This window comes from Bubalus bubalis, chromosome 5, assembly GCF_019923935.1.
Source record: "Bubalus bubalis isolate 160015118507 breed Murrah chromosome 5, NDDB_SH_1, whole genome shotgun sequence".
In the NCBI taxonomy this organism is placed as follows: Eukaryota; Metazoa; Chordata; class Mammalia; order Artiodactyla; family Bovidae; genus Bubalus; species Bubalus bubalis.
The window spans coordinates 17,790,621-17,813,591 of NC_059161.1; the positions used below are offsets into that span (position 1 = coordinate 17,790,621).

Sequence of the window (22,971 nt, forward strand, 5' to 3'; positions counted from 1 at the left end):
CTGGCTGTGTGGAGGAAGATGTAGCCTATTTTGTACTCAGAGAAGATATTGTTATTTCTGTGTCAGAGTAATCCTCTTCACCTACAACATTCTTCTCTGCAAAGGGAGCTGATGCAGAAGTAAAATATGAGTGATTTGGAAATGACAACCCATAGAGTGATGATGAAACAGACAGAAGCAGAAGCAGAAGGCTGACCCGCTGGCTTCTGCCTTTTGGGCCCACCTTTTTGGTTTTTGCCTTCTACCTTTTGGGGGCTTCCCTGATAGCTCAGTTGGTAAAGAATCCACCTGCACTGTAGGAGACCATGGTTCAATTCCTGGGTTGAGAAGATCTGCCGGAGAAGGGATAAGCTACCCACTCCAGTATTCTTGGGCTTCCCTTGTGGCTCAGCTGGTAAAGAATCTGCCTGCAATGCGGGAGCCCTGCATTCGATCCGTGGGTTGGGAAGATCCCCTGGAGAAGGGAAAGGTTACCCACTCCAGTATTCTGGCCTGGAGAATTCCATGGACTTAATAAAGTCCGTGGGGTCGCAAAGAGTCAGACAAAACTGAGTGACTTTCACTTTTCACTTTCAAGTCAGCTTTGCCATTTCCTTGCTGGGAGATTATTCTGTGGTTTTGGCACAAGACAACGACCTGGGAGAGAAGCAAAGACTATGGATATGGTTGCCGTTTCTCCGCGAAGCCAACTAGCGCCTTGTTTGTTTGTGAGCCTGCCACTGTGGGAAAATTGCGAGAGTGTAAAGTTTCCTTCTTTGTCCTGAGTGCACTTCATTTACCAGCAAGCCAAGCTGGGAACAGAGCCGCCTCTCACAGGCCTCGTGAATGACTCCATTTTCTCAGGGCAGTTCTGCCCGCCCATTGTCTGACTGTCATGCCCTCTTGTCTAGGTGTTCCCTGCAGGCCGGCTGTTATGTAACGTCTGTGCAGGGAACATCGCGTGAGAGCAAGAGGATCAGAGAGAGGAAAAACCCAGAGGGTAACCAAGACCAAAATGTCTTCCTGAGAAGGAAAAAGAAAAAGAAGGAAAGACTATTTGTCAGCTGTTTTCCTAGGCTTCTCTGCCTGAGTGATAAACTTTGGTTGCTGACATACAAAGCCCTGTGACTGACTCAAGTGAGTGTTTCTGATTATCTTATCTGTAAGATGGAATATGCTGCACCCTCAGACCCATGCCAGGGCAGCTGCCACCCAGGTCCTCCTGTAAGACTGTGACATGAAACCCTGCCCCCTCTGTCTCATGGTGGAAGGAAAGGCCCTACCCCCTTCTTACCACTTTCTACACCTCCTTCTCTTACTACATCATCGCCCAGTGAGTCTCTCAGTCCTGCTTAGGGGATCATATGCCTCTTCAGACTTTCCTCTGACAACTCCCAGGTGGTCTTGACTCTCTGTCAGAGTTCTGTGTGCCAGAGTTCGTCATTTAATGGTCACAGCGGGGACCCCTATTCCACTATTCCCCCCATTTCCATCACCTGGATGCCAAGTCCTGGGCCTAAATGTTATCCATCGTCTCTTTGGGTCACATTACCAACATGGTGGTGACATGAAGGAAGGTGGAATGGGGTGGGTCCTTCTTTCTCTACCTCCCCCAGCATTCCTCTCAAGCTTGTTCTACAGAACACCAGCCCTGGAGCCGCAGGGAGAGACTTTCTGGCAAATAAAATAGGATTGCATGGCTAGGATATTCTATAGACTCTGTACCCTTTTTTGCATAGAGTTTACCCTGCATGCTCTGTCCTCCTCTTGCACAGATGAAGTGCATGCATCATAAAACCCTGAAATGTTTGAAGTAAAGAAACCTACCTACAAACCTAGAAATGCTTAGTATAACATTTCCCAAATTTACTTGACTGCTAGTCATAAGCTCAGGAGGACAGGGACTTTTCCTGTATTCCTCATGGTTGAATTTGTAGTTCACAGCTCTTCTGTGGGTCTTCAATAAATGTCTTTTAAGTTGTAGAAAATTACCTGACCCTTTTTTTCAAGTCATATCCATAATATCTTACAGAACTCTAACATGCCCTGGAATGTGCTACGGTGAATGCTGGTCTATGCCATTCACTGATTCTATTAATCACAAAGAAAAGAGGAGAAAAAGAGCACAGGTAGACCCAAGATCAAGACTTTCTGGTCCTCACCAAAGACGAGGCTGCAGGAGGCTGCTCGGTCCACAGCCCTTTCAGTGCATCCGGCTTACCCACAAGCCATTCTAGAGGGAGGGTGCTGTATGCCCCCATCTTTGCAGATCACCTGGTCCACTCTGACTTGGCCTGACACCCTGTTTCATTCACCCTGGTTCTGTGAACCTTTGGCTTTGGTAACTGCCTCTCGGTAGGTTTTTCTGACTCTCCTTCTTGTTATAAAAATTCATTAAGCAAAATAAAACCTTCTCTATCTTCCTGTCTGGGGCTTTGAAGTCTGAAAAATCTAGATTTGAATCCATCTTCTGCCATTTACTGGATGTGAGGTTTTTAGAAATTTCTTGTATCTATCAGAACCTGTTCTCCTCTATAAGTGAGGATAATAGCACTCATTGTATAGAGTTTTCCTGAGAAGTAAATGCGCATATAAGGCCTCAGCACAGTCCTTGTATTTAGCCAGTGCCAGGCACATGGCTGCCACTGTTCAATTGCTGTCCCCTCTTACCTGCTTCCTCAGTTTGGGCACACTCATGACTCCAGATGAGCCTCTACTTTTCCTCTACTGGTTTAGACCCAGCCGGCAGGAACTCTGGTCCAGATATCTTCTGTCTGTGGGGATGTCTCTCCTCTCTTCCCCTCTGTCCCCTCATTGCTGCTGCCTTCAGCAGCCCCGTAGACTCACCCCTTCATCACTTCTCATGTCTTCACTAGCAGACATAGTCATTCATTAGTAGAGTGTTTCATAGTTCACAAAATTCTAATACATCATCTCACTTAGTCTTCAATGACCCCACTCTTCAGGCTGAGTTATCTTTCTACAGATGAGAAAAAAAAAGTGACTCAGTGACTGATTTGAGGTTTCACGGCAACCAAACATTGGAGGCTGGATCTGAACACTGGTCTGCCTTCAGATGCAGAGCTCCCCCTCCCTACCTCACTCAGCTGCCACCTGGGTAACTATGAAGCACAATGTGGGTAGGGGGCATAAGCCTATTCCCCCAGCCCCCACAGGAACTCATCATTAACAGTTTTGGATCCACCAGTTGCATGTCCCAGATTCTGGGACCCAAGAGTTCTCAGCCACCCCTTCCCAGCGCAGTGGTGCATGGAATGCCTATGTCCACGTCCAGTAACAGCAAACAAAGATGTTAGGTGAAAGATGCAAAAGAAAATTCTGATTAACCTACTTGAGATTCCAGTATGAGTAATGTTATTACATTGTCAATGAATAAAATGCTTCACATCTTCTAAGAGAGCTTGTTTAGTCCTTGTTTTGTTGAGTATGTATACTACAACCCCACTCCCTCCAGCCCAACACACAGAGGCATCTTCATGGTGCTAAAGTAAAGAAATGAACAAATGGTGGTCTTCCTTTTTAGGTTGGTCTTTATAGCACATCCTAAAACTAAATATCTGAAACCTAGTGACAAATCCTTGATCATCTTGGGATCTAGAATGCCTTTGTCACTGCAAGTCAAGCTCCTGTCAAGGATCAAAACGTGTCAGGAACAGGAGGCATTCAAAAGGCGTGGGCACCCTCTGCCAGCACCATGGACAGTCACCCACCTTTCTCCTGATCTCTGAAGTCAGATGCCCTAAAAACATAAGTGGCCATTAAGAAGAAAGAGACAGGTCTGCTTTCTCTGTAGGAAGAGTCATGCACTAGGAAAAGTAAGGCTCTGTGTTCTTCTCTAGGGCAGCAGACACTACTGGGGAATTGGGATTGTAACACATGACACGGAGAAAGAAATGGTGGTCTCACAGCCCCTGATTGGAGGTACCAGGAATAGCCTATCACCTGTTTCTCTTCCTTCTGGTCAACTTTAATTCCTCTGTCTTTCCCCCAGCCTCCAAAGGGCCTTGAAAAAGTATCTCCAGTGTTATTTTCACAAAGAAGTCTCAACACAAAAAAGTTTAAAACCCTCTAACTTATCATTCCAGTCTGCCATCTAAGGGCACATCTAGAATCACAAATTTCCACCTTTACAGAAAAGGCATCAAATCAGAGTCTCTGAACTTTGGTGATGAGGCATGTTCCACCCTTATATTTCTGCATGACAAACCACTCTAAAACCTAGCGACTAAGAACAACAACATTTATTTTGCTCATAAATCTGCAATTTGGGAAAGACATGAAGGTAACTTCTGGTCCCCCCTCATAGGATGGGAGCTGGAATTCTTTGAATGCTCGCTTACTCACATCTCTGTTACTTGGATGAGAAGTTGCAAAACTAGAGGCTGAAAGAGCTGGGGTTCCTTGGGCATCTCTTTCTGTCTCGGTGTGATAGCTCCACACGGCCTTTCCAGCATGCAGTTTCAGGGTGAGTGGATTCACAGGTTGAATCAATGTTCCCAAAGTGCAGACTGCCTTCTATAACCTAATCTCAGAAGTTACCCATTGTCACTTCTGTTACATTATACTTATCTAGGGTGTCACAGGACCCATCCAGGTTTGGAGGAGAGGAGATAAGCCTCACTTCTGATGGGGGTGGGTGTGGAAGTGCAATGACAAGGTCCTGGAATAGCATGTAAGTTGAGAAATATAGCTGCAGCCATTTTTGGAAAGATTAACCCACCACATGGAGTAAGTCAATGAAGGGAACACTGGTCTGAAGGGCTACTAGTTTCTGAACTGTCAGACACTGTGAAACTCCAATATACTTTTCTACTGCCTTTCAAAGAAGCTGTAAGAGAATAAAGCAATAAAGTGCCACACAGGCCAAGTCTGTTGTAGAAAGCATCCATTCCCTTCATGTCCTTGTTACCTCTTCAAACCACCGGTGGTGGGTATTGAAGCAGGCACCACCATCACTGTCAGTCGGAAAATCAAAGAAAGCTAGGATTTTTTACATCACAGGCAAGAAGGTTGAGAGTGAGCCCAGGCTTGATGGCAGGATGAGGAGAATGAAATTAAATATTGTTCCTGTAACTAGAATAACCAAAAGGGAGTTCCTCATTTTTGTTGAAGGAACAGTTTTACTCTGAGGAATCAGGGGTTTCCAGGACATAGATAGAAGGAGTTGGTTAGCAGGTGGAATGAATGAAGACGTAAAACAAAGTAGTCCCAATCCTACTAGAAGTAAGGTAATAAATGAATAAAGGTAATGTATTAAGATATAAGGGGCTTCTTAGGTGGCACAGTGGTATAAAGAATCCACCTGCCAAGCCAAAGACTCCAGTTTGATCCCTGGGTTGGGAAGATCCCCTGGAGAAGGAAATGGCAACAACTCCAGTAACTTGCCTGGGAAATCCCATGGACAGGGGATCCTGGCGGGCTACAGTCCACGGGGTCACAAAGAGTCAGACATGACTAAGCGACTGCACAGCAGCATCCACAGCAGCATTACGATATAAAGCTCCACGCTGTGGAGTAAAAAAAAAAAAAAAAAAAAAAAAAAATGAGTCTCTGAAACTAACACAACATTGTAAATCAACTATATTCCAATAAAAATTTTTAAAAAACGAGTCTCTTTTCATGACAAAGAAGGACGAAAAAAAATCCAAAAAAATGTGAGAGCTCTGAAAAGAGAAAATGAGATTTCTCTCTCAGTATGCCCATCAAGCCAAGTAAAAATAAAACCAACTTTTCAGATAATAAAATAAAGATTAATAAGGTAGATAGTCAACAAAGACCCACTGTATGGCACAAGGAATTATACTCAATATTATGTAGCACGTATAAGGAAAAAGAATTTTTCAGATTGAAAAGACATTACATTTATCACTTTCACTAATCTATAATAAACTAGAAGGGGCTCCTTTAAATATAATATTGTGCTGTGTGCTATGTTTAGTTGCTCAGTCGTGTCTGACTCTTTGTGACCCCATAGACTGTAGCCCACCAGGCTCCTCTGCCGATGAAATCCTCCAGGCAAGAACACGAGTGAGTAGCCATTTCCTCCTCCAGGGGATCTTCCCAACCTAGGGATTGAACCCAGGTCTCCCGCATTGCCAGCAGATTCTTTACTATCTGAGCCACCAGGGAAGCCCAAGAATACTGGAGTGGGTAGCCTATCTCTTCTCCAGGGGAGCTTCCTGACCCAGGAATCAAACCGGGATCTCCTGCATTGCAGGAGGATTCTTTACCTGCTGAGCTACCTGGGAAGACCAAATATAATATTAATGTTTAGTAGTAGTAATACAAATTAAGAGAAAAAAATGAAAAAAAAAAAACAACAACATAACAAATCACCTCTTGAAATGACCCGATACTTGGACGATATGCATTCTAATTTCAATTCACCTTAAATATTGTTTTTCCATTAAATTCTTCAAACTGGAGAATGAGGACTTGGAGGTTCAGTTCAGTTCAGTTCAGTAGCTCAGTCATGTCCGACTCTCTGCGACCCCATGAACCGTAGCATGCCAGGCCTCCCTGTCCATCACCAACTGCCTGAGTCCACCCAAACCCATGTCCATTGACATGGACCTTTGTTGACAAAGTAATGTCTCTGCCTTTTAATATGCGGTCTGCTGCTGCTGCTGCTGCTGCTAAATCGCTTCAGTTGTGTCTGACTCTGTGCGACCCCATAGACGGCTGCCCACCAGGCCCTGCCATCCCTGGGATTCTCCAGGCAAGAACACTGGAGTGGATTGCCATTTCCTCCTCCAATGCATGAAAGTGAAAAGTGAAAGTGAAGTCGCTCAGTCGTGTCCAACTCGTAGCAACCCCATGGACTGCAGCCCACCAGGCTCCTCCATCCATGGGATTTTCCATGCAAGAGTACTGGAGTGGGGTGCCATTGCCTTCTCCAAATATGTGGTCTAGGTTGGTCATAACTTTCCTTCCAAGGAGTAAGTGCCTTTTAATTTCTTGGAGGTTATTAATGGCTTATTAAGTGCCACTACTAAGCTGGAGCCCCTTCTAGTTTATTATAGATTAGTGAAAGTGATAAATGTAATGCCTTTTCAATCTGAAAAATTCTTTTCCCTTATAGGTGCCACATAATACTGAGTATAGTTCCTTGTGCCATACAGTGGGTCTTTGTTGACTATCTATCTTACACATAGTAGTGTGGATCTGTTACGGTGCTTGATTTGTATTACCAAATTATTTATGAACATCAGTATTCTATGGCACATGTTTAGTCACAACCAGTCTTACCAACAATGGATTTCAATGTTTTAAAATAAATATATTTCCAGTTTAACAGTTAAAAAAAGAATGCAGTACAGTGTTTGATCACTCTGTGGAAGAAGGTCCAGGTGGGCATCAAAGAGAGCCCATGTTAAAGCAATCAGAGTGGAAATGTCCAGGAGAAGGACAAATATGAGGAATATTTAAGTTATAAACTCATTAAGGTTGGTAATTTGGGGTAGGATGAAATGAAGAATGACCACTAGGATACTAGTACAGGCAACTTGGAAGAAGCAGTGGCACCAATTGCGGCAGTAAACAAAATGAAGGAGAAGCAATTATAAAGGGAAGAAGAGATGTTGCATTTTCTTTAGGGCTCCAAGAAGCTGGATTGATGGTGGATCCATCTGGCAGCCCACCTTCTGGTAGCCCACCGTCTGATAGCTCTTTACAGCCCTACAGCCTCCTGGAAAGCAGCTAGACCAGTCTTGAATTTGAAGATCCCTCATGAGATGTTAAGGAGCTGAGATTGGAGATCCTGAATTTATAGGCCTTTTCTCCTCATACCATTTAAAAACTTTACCTTGAAAAGGAAACTTGGACAGAGAAGATAATCTGTAATACACTAGATGGGAGTTCTGTAAATTGAGGAGTCTAGTGGTCCATAGGGCACCCTGCGCACTGTGCGCGGCGGCGGCTGCGACGGGCGCACTGAGCGCAGCAGAGAGAAGCAACCCCATGTCTGAGGTCAGGGGCAGAAGCCTGGAGGACCCCATGCCCGAAGGGCGGCGGCCAAGAGGAGTTACCCAACATCTGAGGTCAGGGGCAATGGCTGAGAGTGCCAGGCTGCGACGGCGCAGGAACGGAGGAGAAGAGCTACCCAAGTCCGAGGTCAGGGGCGCGGCTGAGAGGAGGTACCCCGCAAATGAGGTCAGGGGCAGCGGCCAGGAGGAGCTACCCCACGCCCTTAAGCCTGAGGCCGGGGCTGCGGGCGGGAAGAGCTACCCCACGCCCCCACACCCCCAGGCCCGAGGCCAGGGGCGGTGGCCAGGAGGACCAACCCCATGTCCAAGGAGCAGTGGCTCCGTGGGCGCAGGAGGGCCTAGAGGAGCTAGCCCACGCTGAAGGTCAGGAAGGGCGGCAGTGAGGAGATACCCCTCGTCCAAGGTACAGAGCAGCGGCTGTGCTTTGCTGGAGCAGCTGTGAAGAGATACCCCACGCCCAAGGTAAGAGAAACCCAAGTAAGATGGTAGGTGTTGCAAGAGAGCATCAGAGGGCAGACACACTGAAACCATACTCACAGAAAGCTAGTCAATCTAATCACACTAGGACCACAGCCTTGTCTAACTCAATGAAACTAGGCCGTGCCTGTGGGGCAACCCAAGAGGGGCGGGTCATGGTGGAAAGATCTGACAGAATGTGGTCCACTAGAGAAGGGAATGGCAAACCACTTCAGTATTCTTGCCTTGAGAACCCCATGAACAGTATGAAAAGGCAAAATGATAGGATACTGAAAGAGGAACTCCACAGGTCAGTAGGGGCCCAATATGCTACTGGAGATCCCTGGAGAAATAACTCCAGAAAGAATGAAGGGATGGAGCCAAAGCAAAAACAATACCCAGTTGTGGATGTGACTGGTGATAGAAGCAAGGTCCGATGCTGTAAAGAGCAATATTGCATAGGAACCTGGAATGTCAGGTCCATGAATCAAGACTAATTGGAAATGGTCAAATGAGAGATGGCAAGAGTGAATGTCGACATTCTAGGAATCAGCTAACTAAAATGGACTGGATTTTACTCAGATGACCATTATGTCTACTACTGTGGGCAGGAATCCCTCAGAAGAAATGGAGTAGCCATCATGGTCAACAAGAGTCCGAAATGCAGTACTTGGCTGCAATCTCAAAAACGACAGAATGATCTCTGTTCATTTCCAAGGCAAGCCATTCAATATCACAGTAATCCAAGTCTATGCCCCAACCAGTAACGCTGAAGAAGCTGAAGTTGAACGGTTCTATGAAGACCTATAAGACCTCTTAGAACTAACACCCAAAAAAGATGTCCTTTTCATTATAGGGGACTGGAATGCAAAAGTAGGAAGTCAAGAAACACCTGGAGTAACAGGCAAATTTGGCCTTGGAATATGCAATGAAGCAGGGCAAAGACTAATAGAGTTTTGCCAAGAAAATGCACTGGTCATAGCAAACATCCATTTCCAATAACACAAGAGAAGACTCTATACATGGACATCACCAGATGGTCAACACTGAAATCAGATTGATTATATTCTTTGCAGCCAAAGATGGAGAAGCTCTATACAGTCAGCAAAAACAAGACCAGGAGCTGACTGTGGCTCAGATCATGAACTCCTTATTGCCAAATTCAGACTGAAATTGAAGAAAGTAGGGGAAACCACTAGATGATTCAGGTATGACCTAAATCAAATCCCTTATGATTATACAGTGGAAGTGAGAAATAGATTTAAAGGTCTAGATCTGATAGATAGAGTGCCTGATGAACTATGGAATGAGGTTCGTGACATTGTACAGGAGATAGGGATCAAGACCATCCCCATGGAAAAGAAATGCAAAAAAGCAAAATGGCTGTCTGGGGAGGCCTTACAAATAGCTGTGAAAAGAAGAGAAGTGAAGAGCAAAGGAGAAAAGGAAAGATACAAGCATCTGAATGCAGAGTTCCAAAGAATAGCAAGAAGAGATAAGAAAGCCTTCTTCAGCGATCAATGCAAAGAAATAGAGGAAAACAACAGAATGGGAAAGACTAGAGATCTCTTCAAGAAAATTAGAGATACCAAGGGGACATTTCATGCAAAGATGGGCTCGATAAAGGACAGAAATGGTATGGACCTAACAGAAGCAGAAGATATTAAGAACAGTTGGCAAGAATACACAGAAGAACTGTACAAAAAAGATCTTCATGACCCAGATAATCATGATGGCATGATCACTCATCTAGAGCCAGACATCCTAGAATGTGAAGTCAAGTGGGCCTTAGAAAGCATCACTACGAACAAAGCTAGTGGAGGTGATGGAATTCCAGTTGAGCTATTCCAAATCCTGAAAGGTGATGCTGTGAAAGTGCTGCACTCAATATGCCAGCAAATTTGGAAAACTCAGCAGTGGCCACAGGACTGGAAAAGGTCACTTTTCATTCCAATCCCAAAGAAAGGCAATGCCAAAGAATGCTCAAACTACCACACAATTGCACTCATCTCACATGCTAGTAAAGTAATGCTCAAAATTCTCCAAGCCAGGCCTCAGCAATATGTGAACCGTGAACTTCCTGATGTTCAAGCTGGATTTAGAAAAGGCAGAGGAACCAGAGATCAAATTGCCAACATCTGCTGAATCATGGAAAAAGCAAGAGAGTTCCAGAAAACCATCTATTTCTGCTTTATTGACTATGCCAAAGCCTTTGACTGTGTGGATCACAATAAACTGTGGAAAATTCTGAAAGAGATGGGAATACCAGACCACCTGATCTGCCTCTTGAGAAATCTGTATGCAGGTCAGGAAGCAACAGTTAGAACTGGACATGGAACAACAGACTGGTTCCAAATAGGAAAAGGAGTACATCAAGGCTGTATATTATCACCCTGCTTATTTAACGTATATGCAGAGTACATCATGAGAAACGCTGGGCTGGAAGAAGCACAAGCTGGAATCAAGATTGCTGGGAGAAATATCAATAACCTTAGATATGCAGATGACACCACCCTTATGGCAGAAAGTGAAGAGGAACTCAAAAGCCTCTTGATGAAAGTGAAAGTGGAGAGTGAAAAAGTTGGCTTAAAGCTCAACATTCAGAAAATGAAGATCATGGCATCTGGTCCCATCACTTCATGGGAAATAGATGGGGAAACAGTGGAAACAGTGTCAGACTTTATTTTTCTGGGCTTCAAAATCACTGCAGATGGTGATTGCAGCCATGAAATTAAAAGACACTTACTCCTTGGAAGGAAAGTTATGACCAACCTAGATAGCATATTCAAAAGCAGAGACATTCCTTTGCCAACAAAGTTTCGTCTAGTCAAGGCTATGGTTTTTCCTGTGGTCATGTATGGATGTGAGAGTTGGACTCTGAAGGAGGCTGAGCACCGAAGAATTGATGCTTTTGAACTGTGGTGTTGGAGAAGACTCTTGAGAGTCCCTTGGACTGCAAGGAGATCCAACCAGTCCATTCTGAAGGAGATCAGCCCTGGGATTTCTTTGGAGGGAATGATGCTGAAGCTGAAACTCCAGTACTTTGGCCACCTCATGTGAAGAGTTGACTCATTGGAAAAGACTCTGATGCTGGGAGGGATTGGGGGCAGGAGGAGAAGGGGACGACAGAGCATGAGATGGCTGGATGGCATCACTGACTCGATGGACATGAGTCTGAGTGAACTCCGGGAGTTGGTGATGGACAGAGAGGCCTGGCGCGCTGCCATTCATGGGGTCGCGAAGAGTTGGATACGACTGAGCAACTGAACTGAACTGAGTGGTCCATATAGAGAGTACCTTCATTAGCAATTGTATATTTCACCACATTACCTATTCCTTCTTTTTTTTTTTATGTTTTTGTTGTTGTTTTTAATGTGGACCATTTTTAAAGTCTTTACTGAATTTTTTACAATATTGCTTCTGTTCTACATTTTGGTGTTTTGGCCACAGGACATGTGGGGTCTTGGTTCCCTGACCAGGGATCAAACCCACACCCCACACTGAAAGGAGAAGTCTCAACCACCGGACCCCCAGGAAAGTTACTCCATTCCTTCTTTTACTCAATGAACATTGTCCGAATAATTACTCTGCTAGGGGCTGAGACTACAAAGATGAACAAAATTTAGAGAACATATGAGACTCACAATTAAGTGTTCAGAGATTATTATGACTTCTGTAGCTGACCGTGTAAAACTCTGGTTCAATTTGAAATGCTCTGGTGTTTTCCTTTTTTCGTTTTCGGTTAGGGTAAGGATAGTTTAATGTAATTGGTGAATATGTTAGCCTATCCAAGTCTGAAAATGGCCAACTAGATATTTTGGACCAATTTTCCTATTGAGGATAACCAGAAAAACCTAAAAAAAATTGAGAACTAACAAGAGAGTGAAGAATTACTGGGCCAGTTCGGAGACCCAGAGTAGGCCTGGGTCTGCTTTAGCTTAAGAGCATTTGGTAGTTCTTGAGGGGTTGGAGAGAAGCTAAGTGGCTGAATTAACAGAACAGATTGCTGTCCAGGGGTGAAAAGTCTCCATGGTGAATCTTATTACTTTCAGCTGAGATCCTGAAGAGGTAGGGAAGAATTCGTAGACAAGCCCTCCCAGGTGCTTCACATTAGAATTATCCCAGTTGCCTGGCAGAAGCAAATGTAAATCCTCTTTCAAGAAAGAACACATGTCTACTAACAGTTTTGTACACACAATTAGCTGAACATCTTTGTTTTGGATACTCTTTGGTAGTGAGTTGTAGTTCACAATAAAAGGGCTTTATACACATACCTACTTAATTTCACACAATATATATGCTAAACACCTAGCCTCATGCCTGGCACATACTAGAGAAATGAGATTGCTTCCTGTCCCCCATTCCTTTTTTTCTTTCTAGCAGAGAAAAGAGAAAAAGAGGAAAATGTGAATGTTCCCAAACATCTCACTTCCCAAGTACAGGCACCATCATTCTCTTTCATTCTCTTACAACAACTTCATCCCCATGGCAACTGCAATCAGAGGTTGGGCCTGTGAAGAAAAGGAGGGATGTGGGCACGGCAGCCTGAACTTGATTACCTCCTTGCATGAGAGGACATTCTTGCTAATGACTAAATTGATGGAGTCCTAAGCTGAAAGTGCCCATTAACGGATAATATGGTCGTTTGTTCTATATTTTCTTTTCCCTTGCAAAACAACAAAGCAAAACCTTTGTTTAAAGGCTTACCTTTGCTGCAGGTTGCAGTTAATCCTATAATCAGTGCATGAATAGCTATGAAACCAGACATTCTTTGTGTGCCAGAGAAGCAAGAGGCCTGTAGTGGAGGCATTTCTGCAGGGAGATTGCGATGCCTGGGGAGGCTGGGGATGCGGGGCGGGCGCAGCTGGCCGTGGGCGGCAGAGAACAACTAGCTGCTTGTCTGTTCACCTGCTCCCACTCGGCCAGCCTGTCTCAGCCTGCACCCGCTGGACTGGGTGCTTGCATCCACCCGCTTTCATGCCTCAGCTTGTTAGGAACAGCCATTTGATATGTTTACGACACAAGAAAAGGCTAATGATACTTGGGAACAACAACAAAACTCTATCAGATGAAAAATCAGACATCTGAAAATCAAAGAGATGCCATGGACCACTTATAGATGACACCTTACCTTCCTTCAAGCCTCATCCCACCACCCCCACCCCCGTATCCAAACCCCTACCCCCAATAATTCACTTGAAAAGTACCAGTCTTAGGAAGAGATTTAAAAAGAGAGAGAGATTTCCAGGCCTGGAGGTGAGCAACAAGTTCAAAGGGCCAAACACTGAAATCACAAAGGGAGGCTTATTTTTAGCTGATGGTGAAATTCTTTCTAGTGACCTCAAAGAAAATTCTGCCTTTAGCAGAGATTTGTTCTGCAAGGAGGATCAGATTGGAATTCTTTGCGGACCAGGAAGGTGGTGGGGGTCAGGGGAAAGGGGTCAGGAGAGGACATTTGGACTTCATTTCTGCGGAATTCGGCAAGAGGCATTCTTCTGGCAGAAGTGAGCACCGCTGAAGACTAGATTAGTGAGCAATTAACTCAGCAAATATTTATTGAGGACCTAGAGTGTCCCTGTGCTGTGCTGGATGCAGGAGTCACTCTGGCCAACCAGAGAGACTGTGTCCCTCCCCCCATGGAGGCAAGGGCAATGTGGTTCCAAACCAGGTTCCAAGTGAGTTAGACACCTATAACACATGGGCCTTGCAAGGTGACCGGCCTTAAAAAAGAAAGGAAAAACAGCTGGAGAATTTTCAGGCCAGAATAACCACCAACTCCTTCATTCCACATCTGCAGAAGTCTGGCAGGAGGGCAAGGTGTGAGGATGAGGGTGGCATAGGAGGCTGTCATAGATGACTTGCAAACACAAAGACCCCACCTGAAAATGGATGGTCAGGATGGGCCTGGGGAAAGGGGAATTCAGGGATGTAGTTGGGGAGATTGATCATCTACATAAATAGTGTCAAGAACCAGAGAAATTAACTGGAGGCCAGAACAGTGCTGTCTTGCAAAACAGCAAAAACTGTCAGAGGAACACTACCGATACTTCTCTGATCATCTTCTTCCAGGGAGCCCAGAACTAGAGGGAGGAGAAAACAGGATTGACAGGTGGTAGACTGACTACCCAGAGGTCGGCTAAGAAGGACACACACTGCCCGTCTGCTCATGGGTGGGAAGCTGGAGGTACGATGTCCCATCTTTCTGGGGAAAGTATGAGATTCACCCAGAGATGGTTTGGTCGTGCTCTGATTTCCAGAGCACATATGGTATGGAGGCAGCAGAAAGATCTGACAGGGGAGAACTTTCTAGTCTTTTTTTTTAATTAATTTTTATTGGAGTATAGTTGCTTTACAATATTGTGTTAGTTTCTACTGTACAGCAAAGTGAACCAGCCATACATATACATGCGTGCATGCTCAGTTGCTTCAGTCTATCTGACTCTTTGCGACCCTATGGACTGCAGTCCACCAGGCTCCTCTGTCCATGGAATACTCCAGGCAAGAATATTGGAGTCGGTTGCCATTTCCTTCTCCACGAAATCATCCTGACCCAGGGATCACACTTAAGTCAATCTTGAGTCTTCTGCATTGGCAGATGGATTCTTTACCCACTGAGCCACCTGGGAAGCCCATGTATATGTATATAACCTCTTTTTTGGAGAACTTTCTAGTCTTGATTTTGCTCTGGATTCCTCTGCATGACCCTTGGCAAGCTTCCTTCCTTAACAATTTCCTTGTTTGCAAAGCATCAAAAACACTCATTACAGCAATTCCAATCCATTACCTTCATCATGCTCACTGCCAAAATTAAGTAATGTAATACCAACATATCCTCTGTAATCCTTCCCTATGACACCATCTCTGATGTTTACAAAGTGTTTCCAGCCAAATTAGAGCAGGGAGGATTGGACCTTAACATCCAGAGAGAGGGGGATGTAGCCATATCCTTCTACAGGATGAAGTCATGGCCCCTGCATAGTTACTGCAGTTGGCCCTAGGACACCATGGACCCCGCCAACTTGGAGAGCTGAGCAAAGCAGAGCATCCCTCAGCCTTCAGAGCCAGCAGGACCGTAATGCACAGATGCGCCCTAGTCACAGACTGCCACGTGGTGAGATTTTACTCTTCAAATACGGAAGTCTTTCCTCCATATTTGGAGGACCGTGGAGGACTGGGACTCCTCACTTTTCTTTCTCTCTCCCTCAGTATCCAGAACTAATGCTCGGTGTTTTTTAAATTCTTGTTGATAGAACAAATTCAGCAGACATCTACCAAAAGTTTATTGAATGGATCCTATGACAGGCACTGACCTACAACAAAGAGATGTTGTTTTTGTCAAGGACCAAGCCACTCTCTGGGTAGATGCTTACAGTTACAAGATTGTTTTCAACTGCTTAAAAAAAAATAACCCATCAGATTTGCATTTCTCCCTAGAATAGCAGCCTCCCAGTTTTGAGAGGGCCAGTTCCACCCCAGGGTCCACAGTGGGCTGGGGCCAGTCCTTATCCAAGTGAGCCTAGACCTCCACTGAGAGTGACAGGCAAGTTGCGGATGCAAGTTTTAGTCGCTAAGGCTCCCAGATTCACTCCAAAGATGAGCAAGGGGACTCGGCCTGAGTTTTACTAGTTTATTGTGAGGCGAATTGTTTTCTGAGATTCTTGGAATGGGATGGAGGAGGGCAGTGGTGTGGTGGGAGGGACAGGGTGTTAGGAAAGCAGGCGGAGAGAGTCAAGCAATTGGGGAACATTTCAGAGTGACACCAGAATCAGCAAATGTCATCTTAGCTGGTTGTAAAGGGGACAGTGGCACTTACAAGCTTTTCCCCTTTGATAAGATGAATGAAACAGAAAACCTGAGCGCTGTTATCTTATCATGTCTTCTTAGGAAACAAACCTAGAAATGTTCCCTGTTAGCCAGCCTTAGCTGACACTCAGTGTGCTTAGCTCACACTCAGAACCCAGACCTGCAGACCCCTGACAGAACCAAGAAGGCTCAATACAGAGAGAAAAAGGCAGGCCTTCAGGGACAAGGGACTGTGTCCTCCGAACCTTTATCAATGTCCTGAAAGCTGAGGCTACCCCAAGCTCTTGCTATGCTGACCCACAGACTTCCTGGAAACCTCATCTCCTGACTGAACAAGGCCGGCAGAGAGGGTCTGTGGACCTATTCCAACTCCCACTCCACCCAGGTCCCAGGACCAAAGTGGTCCTGCAGCTGAGAGTCACAGGGACATCCGGTCTTTGCCATGACCCTTCTCTCCTCCACACTGATGACCTCCTGCTAGACCCCATGAGAATGCAGACCTGCCCTAAGCCTGCATGGATCGTGGCACTGGCACACGGTCGATTCTCTCCACCCCAAATGCAGGGAGACAGAGCTCTGCCGTGCGGTGGTCAGGGCTCCCTGGACCAGACTGACTTTGGAGAGAGCCTGCGGGGCTGGGCTGTAGGGAGCCACTCCCCCTTTCTCCCCATAAGGCCCAGGGGTAGATTAGAAATATCTCCCTTGACCTCTCTGCAGTCGCAGAGGGTGACCGTCTCCCTTATTCTCATCCACAATCTACCTGCTACAATGGGAGCCACGCTTCTTCCAAGTGCTTTCCTGGGGCCACTTAGCCAGATGCAAGAATGTCCCTTCAGTGACACGGCAGCCCTGTTGACACAACAGCTCTGAGCCACAGAGTTCAGAGCCACAAAGTCCCAGAGTTGGAAGAGACTGGAGAGCTATCCACACTTAGCCCTCAAAGGGGTGAGTTACCACTGCAACACCAAGACCCAAGAGCCATCTATTGTTTTTTTTTTTTTTTAAATCTCCCAATTAAAAAAATCCTATTTCTCCTTTCTTAGTGCTGTATGATCTCAGTTGCTATAGTCAGTCCTCATAAGATATGATATCAGATACTGGTATGTGATCCACCATTGTCCTGGGCATACAAAGGTGATTAAAAAAGAGTAGCTATACAACACAGGGAGCCCAGCCTGGTGGTTTGTGATGACCTAGAGGGGTAGGATGGGGGGAGGGGAGGGAGGCTCAAGAGGAAGGGGAGATATGTATACTTATGGCTGATTCATGTTGTTATGTGGCAGAAACCAACACAACATTGTAAAGCAATTTTCCATCCATTAAAAAAGAAAAACAAAAGAGTAACCAGGTAGGCACATAAGTACAAGGTCCTGAGTGCTCTGTGTGGCCACGTGCCAAGTGCTGCAGGAAGGGTTCTTGAGATGCCTGATGCCTGAGCCGGCGGCTTCAGAGAATGAATGGGATTTACCAGATGGACAAATAGGAAGGGAGGGGGCATTTAAGGCAGAAAAACCAGCACTGACTCATTTATTTCCCCTTTCATTCATTCAACTCATATCTACTGAATACCTGCTTGGTGGCAAGTAAGCTCTAAGACAAGTGATAAAAGAAACATCGCCCTCAGGTAGCTTACAGACAGCCTAGTTTAAGCTACAGGTAAGAAAAAGACAACAATGACATAGTGAGTTAAGGCAAGAACACAGGGTGGGGGGTGATTTGAGAGCCCATGGGAGGGCATGAAATGAGAGAAAGCAGGAAGCGAGAACCAGCTTGGTAAGCTCAGGGAACAGGTGGCCAGAATGGCAAGCCCACTGAAATAATAGAGGGAAATGTAGCTGCGGAGATAGGGTGAGAATGCGGACGGTCCTAGGTTTTGCTCTATAGGCGATGGGACAAAGAGCTCTGGGGATGTTAAACAAGTGAGTGATGTGATCCTAGGTACATCCAAGGGAAGCCACTCTGGGAGAGGTGTGGAGAGCCAGCAGGGAAGGTGCAGGGGTTTCCATGGGTCCTGCTATTCTCCTCTCTATGCAGCCTACTGTGTCAATTTCCCTCTCAAAGTGTGATGCCAGAATGGAACAAAATACTGTAGGTGTTTGTAGGTGACTGACCAGCAGAGACATTCTGAGATAAGTTATTATTGTAAATACTACTCTTCTGTTAATTGCTGCCTAGGATGACAATAAGTTTTGGTAACATTGTTCTGCTGCTTCAGTTCAGTTCAGTTGCTCAGTCATGTCCAACTCTTTGTGACCCCAGCAAAGAGTTGCACACCAGCAGCACGCCAGGCTTCTCTGTCCATCACCAACTCCCGGAGTCCACCCAAACCCGTGTCCATTGAGTCGGTGATGCCATCCAACCATCTCATCCTCTGTCGTCCCCTTCTCCTCCTGCCCTCAATCTTTCCCAGCATCAGGGTCTTTTCAAATGAGTCAGCTCTTTACATCAGGTGGCCAAAGTATTGGAGTTTCAGCTTCAATATCAGTCTTTCCAAAGAACACCCAGGACTGATCTCCTTTAGGATGGACTGGTTGGATCTCCTTGCAGTCCAAGGGACTCTCAAGAGTCTTCTCCAACACCACAGTTCAAAAGCATCAATTCTTTGGTGCTCAGCTTTCTTTATAGTCCAACTGTCACATCCATTCATGACCACTGGAAAAACCATAGCTTTGACTAGATGGACCTTTGTTGGCAAAGTAATGTCTCTGCTTTTTAATATGCTGTCTAGGTTGCTCATAGCTTTTCTTCCAAGGAGCAAGCGTCTTTTAATTTCATGGCTGCAATCACCATCTGCAGTGATTTTGGAGCCCAGAAAAATAAAGTCAGCCACTGTTTCCACTGTTTCCCCATCTATTTGCCATGAAGTGATGCGACCGGATGCCGTGATCTTAGTTTTCTGAATGTTGAGCTTTAAGCCAACTTTTTCACTCTCTTCCTTCACTTTCATCAAGAGGTTCTTCAGTTCTTCTTCACTTTCTGCCATAAGGGAGGTTATTGATATTTCTCCCAGCAATCTTGATTCCAGCTTGTGCTTCTTCCAGCCCAGCGTTTCTCTGATGTACTCTGCATATAAGTTAAATAAGCAGGATGACAATATATAGCCTTGACATATTCCTTTTCCTATTTGGAACCAGTCTGTTTTTCCATGTCCAGTTCTAACTGTTGCTTCCTGACCTGTATACAGGTTTCTCAAGAGGCAGGTCAGGTGGTCTGGTATTTCCATCTCTTTAAGAATTTTCCACAGTTTATTGTGATCCACATAGTCAAAGGCTTTGGCATAGTCAATAAAGCAGAAATAGACGTTTTTCTGAAACTCGCTTGCTTTTTCAATGATCCAGCAGATGTTGGCAATTTGCATGTGGAGCTTATTACCAACATTAAATTTTGTGTCACTTTCTAATTTACTATGACCCAACACTGGTTCCTCATTTGATACTGAGATATTCAACTCCTGCTACCAAAATGCGGGAATTCTCATTCATCTTAGTTAGATGTTATTTTGTAAACTCTGTCCATTCATCTAGCCCAACAGAATTATTTGGGATCCTATGTGTTCTATCACTGTATTCTTATCTTGCCTAGCTTTACAGCATCTTTTGGGCTGATTGGGCTCAAAGCCTTGACACTGACCTCTCTTTTCCCTCTCATCCTCATTCAATGTATTAACAAAATTCAATTGTTTCTGTCTAGAATTTGACTACCTCTTAGAACACATCTCAGCAACTCCTTTGGCTGCCAGCCTGATTCAGCCATCATGACTGCACAGTTTATTATAAGAACCCGGTAACTTGTCTTCTTGTTTCCAATGAAGCTCCCTTCAGTTCCATGACCCCATAAAGGGAGCTTTGCAAACCAGAGCATGTCACTCTCCAGGTCAGTGGCTGTGTAATTACCATCCCTGGTTCTTAGAGGAGCTGCAAAATCCTGCCCCAGCCGGCCTCCTGCTGTTTCTCTGGCCCCACCCTCTATCATTCTCCCCCAAAGTCCCTTCACTGCAGCCACGCTGGATGCCCTACCAGGCTCTTCGCACTTGCTGTTCCATCTCTAGAGAAGGACACGCCTCTGGGTTTTACTAAAAGTTCTTCCTGTGTCCAAGATCTTGCCTGATTCTCCTTTTTAATATTGAAACCTCCCTCTAACATCCTGTATCTTCTCGTATCACTTTCTCTCCACACCACCTATCAGAAACCAACATGTTATATATTTACTTATTTTTATCTTATGAAAGTGAAGTGAAAGGCACTCAGTCTTGTCTGACTGTTTGCAACCCCATGGACTATACAGTCCATGGAATTCTCCAGGCCAGAGTATTGGACTGGGTAGCCTATCCCTTCTCCAGCAGATCTTCCTGACTCAGGAATCGAACTGGGATCTCCTGCATTGTAGGCAGATTCTTTACCAGCTGAGCTACCAGGGAAGCCCTTTTATTATTTTTTACTATTTATTTATTTGGGTCTAAGTTGTGGCATGTGAGACCTTTAGCTGCAGCATGTGGGATCTTAGTCCCCTGACCAGGGATTGAACCCAGGCCCCCTCTGTTGGGAGCATGGAGTCTTACCCACTGGCCTATTGGGGCAGGCCCTGTTTACTTATTTTTAAAAATTGTAAGTCTCTCCTGCTAGATTTACCGCACCAAAGAAGGCATGGATTTCTGTTTGTTTTGTTCGCTGCTCTAATCCCAAGGCCCAACACATAGTGGGAATGTAATATTTGTTGAATAACTATATGGCCAGAAATTTTGCCTGGCGCTGACAGCACTGAGAAAATTCACTTCTTTCATTTTCAAAACTGGAACGTATTTGCTCATCTCTGTCTTCTAGACTTTTCTCTGATTGCCGTGGGTTGTTTCCTAGGAGATGTTTCACAGGAGATCAGCTATAGAGCAGCAGCAACAGCAGCTAAGTTTTTGAGCACTGAATGGGTGCCGGGCTGAGTGCTGAGAATAAACAGAATCTTATCCTTTAATCCTTCAGCAGTCCTATGAAGCAGGTATTGTTGGTTTACCTCATGTAAAAGTGGAAAAACTAAGACAGATTGATTAGGTAATTTCTCCAGGGTCATACAGCTAGCAGTGACAGAGCCAAGATTCAAACCCAAGCAGTCTAGCTCCAAGGTCTGTGCTGTTCATTATTCTTCTGGAGCTACAGCAATCCCTTCTTGAAATGTTCTCAGAATTTGGGGATGTAATTGGCTCAGGCCAGGTTATGTCAATTAACTTGAGGATGCACACGCTTCATTCTTTGAGGATGTCAGTGTCTTCTGCTCTTTTTGATCTTGAAATCATTCACTTTGACAAAGAAGTTGGAAGCACAATAGATGGATAGGAATGTTTTTCTGTCATTCAGTAACACCCCATCACTGTCCCCTAGGGAGACACCTAAGTCTCCTGTGTTTGTCTGCTCAAACAATGCCTTAAAAAGCTTTGCTAACATTTTTCAGATAGCCCACATTCCCGGCGTGACTCTCACAGCTCCATACCAGTCTTTTATACTTAATGTTGTTTTTGGTCAACAGCCACCCTTCCACCTTTTATTCATGTTCTTTTTTAAGACTAGGCTCATCTGGGCGTTTCCTGGGTAGCCAAGTCTGCCTTTCTATTTCCTGGCCCATGTTTATTAAGATGACCCTTTTAGAGCCCCCCTGCTCTCCTTCCACTTCAGGAGTAATTGAGATCTCATCGGTAGCATCTCATGGCAGAACTCCCGTCCTGATTCTGTTGGAGTCGTGCTGTCTATCCACAGTGTGAAGTTGGTGCTGGGAGGGCCTCTCCAGCAGGGGCTACCTTTCCCAGCCCCACTTCAGACATGGGACCCAGTGATTGAGCTCTGGCCAGTGGCAGGAGGGCAGACATGATCAACACCACTGGCAGGGCTGACCCAGAAAGGCTCCTCCCTGGCTCTTCACAGACTTTTCCCCACCTGAAGCTGGATGTCTCCAGTCTAGCTGACTTCGGAAGCCACGTGTTAAACGAGCAGTGCCTATGCCAGCCAGGGTGCTGAGGGATCCCTTTCCCCATCAGATTTTGTGAGAGTACAAACTAATCATGTTAAACCACTGAGATTTGAGAATTTGTATTAGTATAGTACAATAGCTGGAATCATCTTAACTAAAACTGTATCTGTGTTTCTCCATGAGCCTTTGAGGTCTTCTCTCTCTACAATCTGGAAAAGTGCGCTGAGCCTGTAGCGTGGGTTTCTCTCCTCAGGCATCACAAGCTTCACAGGGAAATGGGTGCATTCTCCCCCACGATCCCATTGCTGCCACTCCACAAGCTACTCTTCTCCATCGTGGTGAAGTCCATGCCACATGGACTTCATCCTGTTTTCTCCTCATCATGTTTTCCACCATCTGGGAGAAAACACTGGAGGCAGCTTTCTAAACAGTTGGTTTGGGTAAGGGGCCACCTGGATCCTATTAAGAAAGGCAGGAGAAGAAGAAGTCTTTGAGGGTTCAGGGAGAAGGCAGCATTTGGTTCTTCCCGTCAGGAAGCCTGGAATAAGCTTCAGGCCATGTAAGAAAATTCACCCTCAGCCCTCAGAGCCAAGCCAAGGTCAACAAGCAGACACTTGTCCACCCTCCGTGTGTGGCAGCTGAGGCCCCCAAGGGGCTTGATGTGTTCTTCATGGAGCCTTCAGGCTGCAGGGACAACCAAGTGTCCCCAGCACAGATGGGTGGGTGAGCACGGAGCAGGCCTTAGGGAGAACACACAACCAGGCTGGACTCCTTA

General features: G+C 45.4%; 1 long non-coding RNA gene across 1 annotated transcript in view; it reads right to left on the minus strand.

The window, feature by feature from the left end:
* LOC123333642 overlaps positions 1-13,564 on the minus strand; it is a 36,991-nt gene extending 23,427 nt beyond the window's left edge. Inside the window, exon 1 of the long non-coding RNA XR_006551066.1 lies at positions 13,149-13,564. This is a non-coding gene — a long non-coding RNA (uncharacterized LOC123333642). The remainder of the gene's footprint in view (positions 1-13,148) is intronic.
* Positions 13,565-22,971: the final 9,407 nt, after the last annotated feature.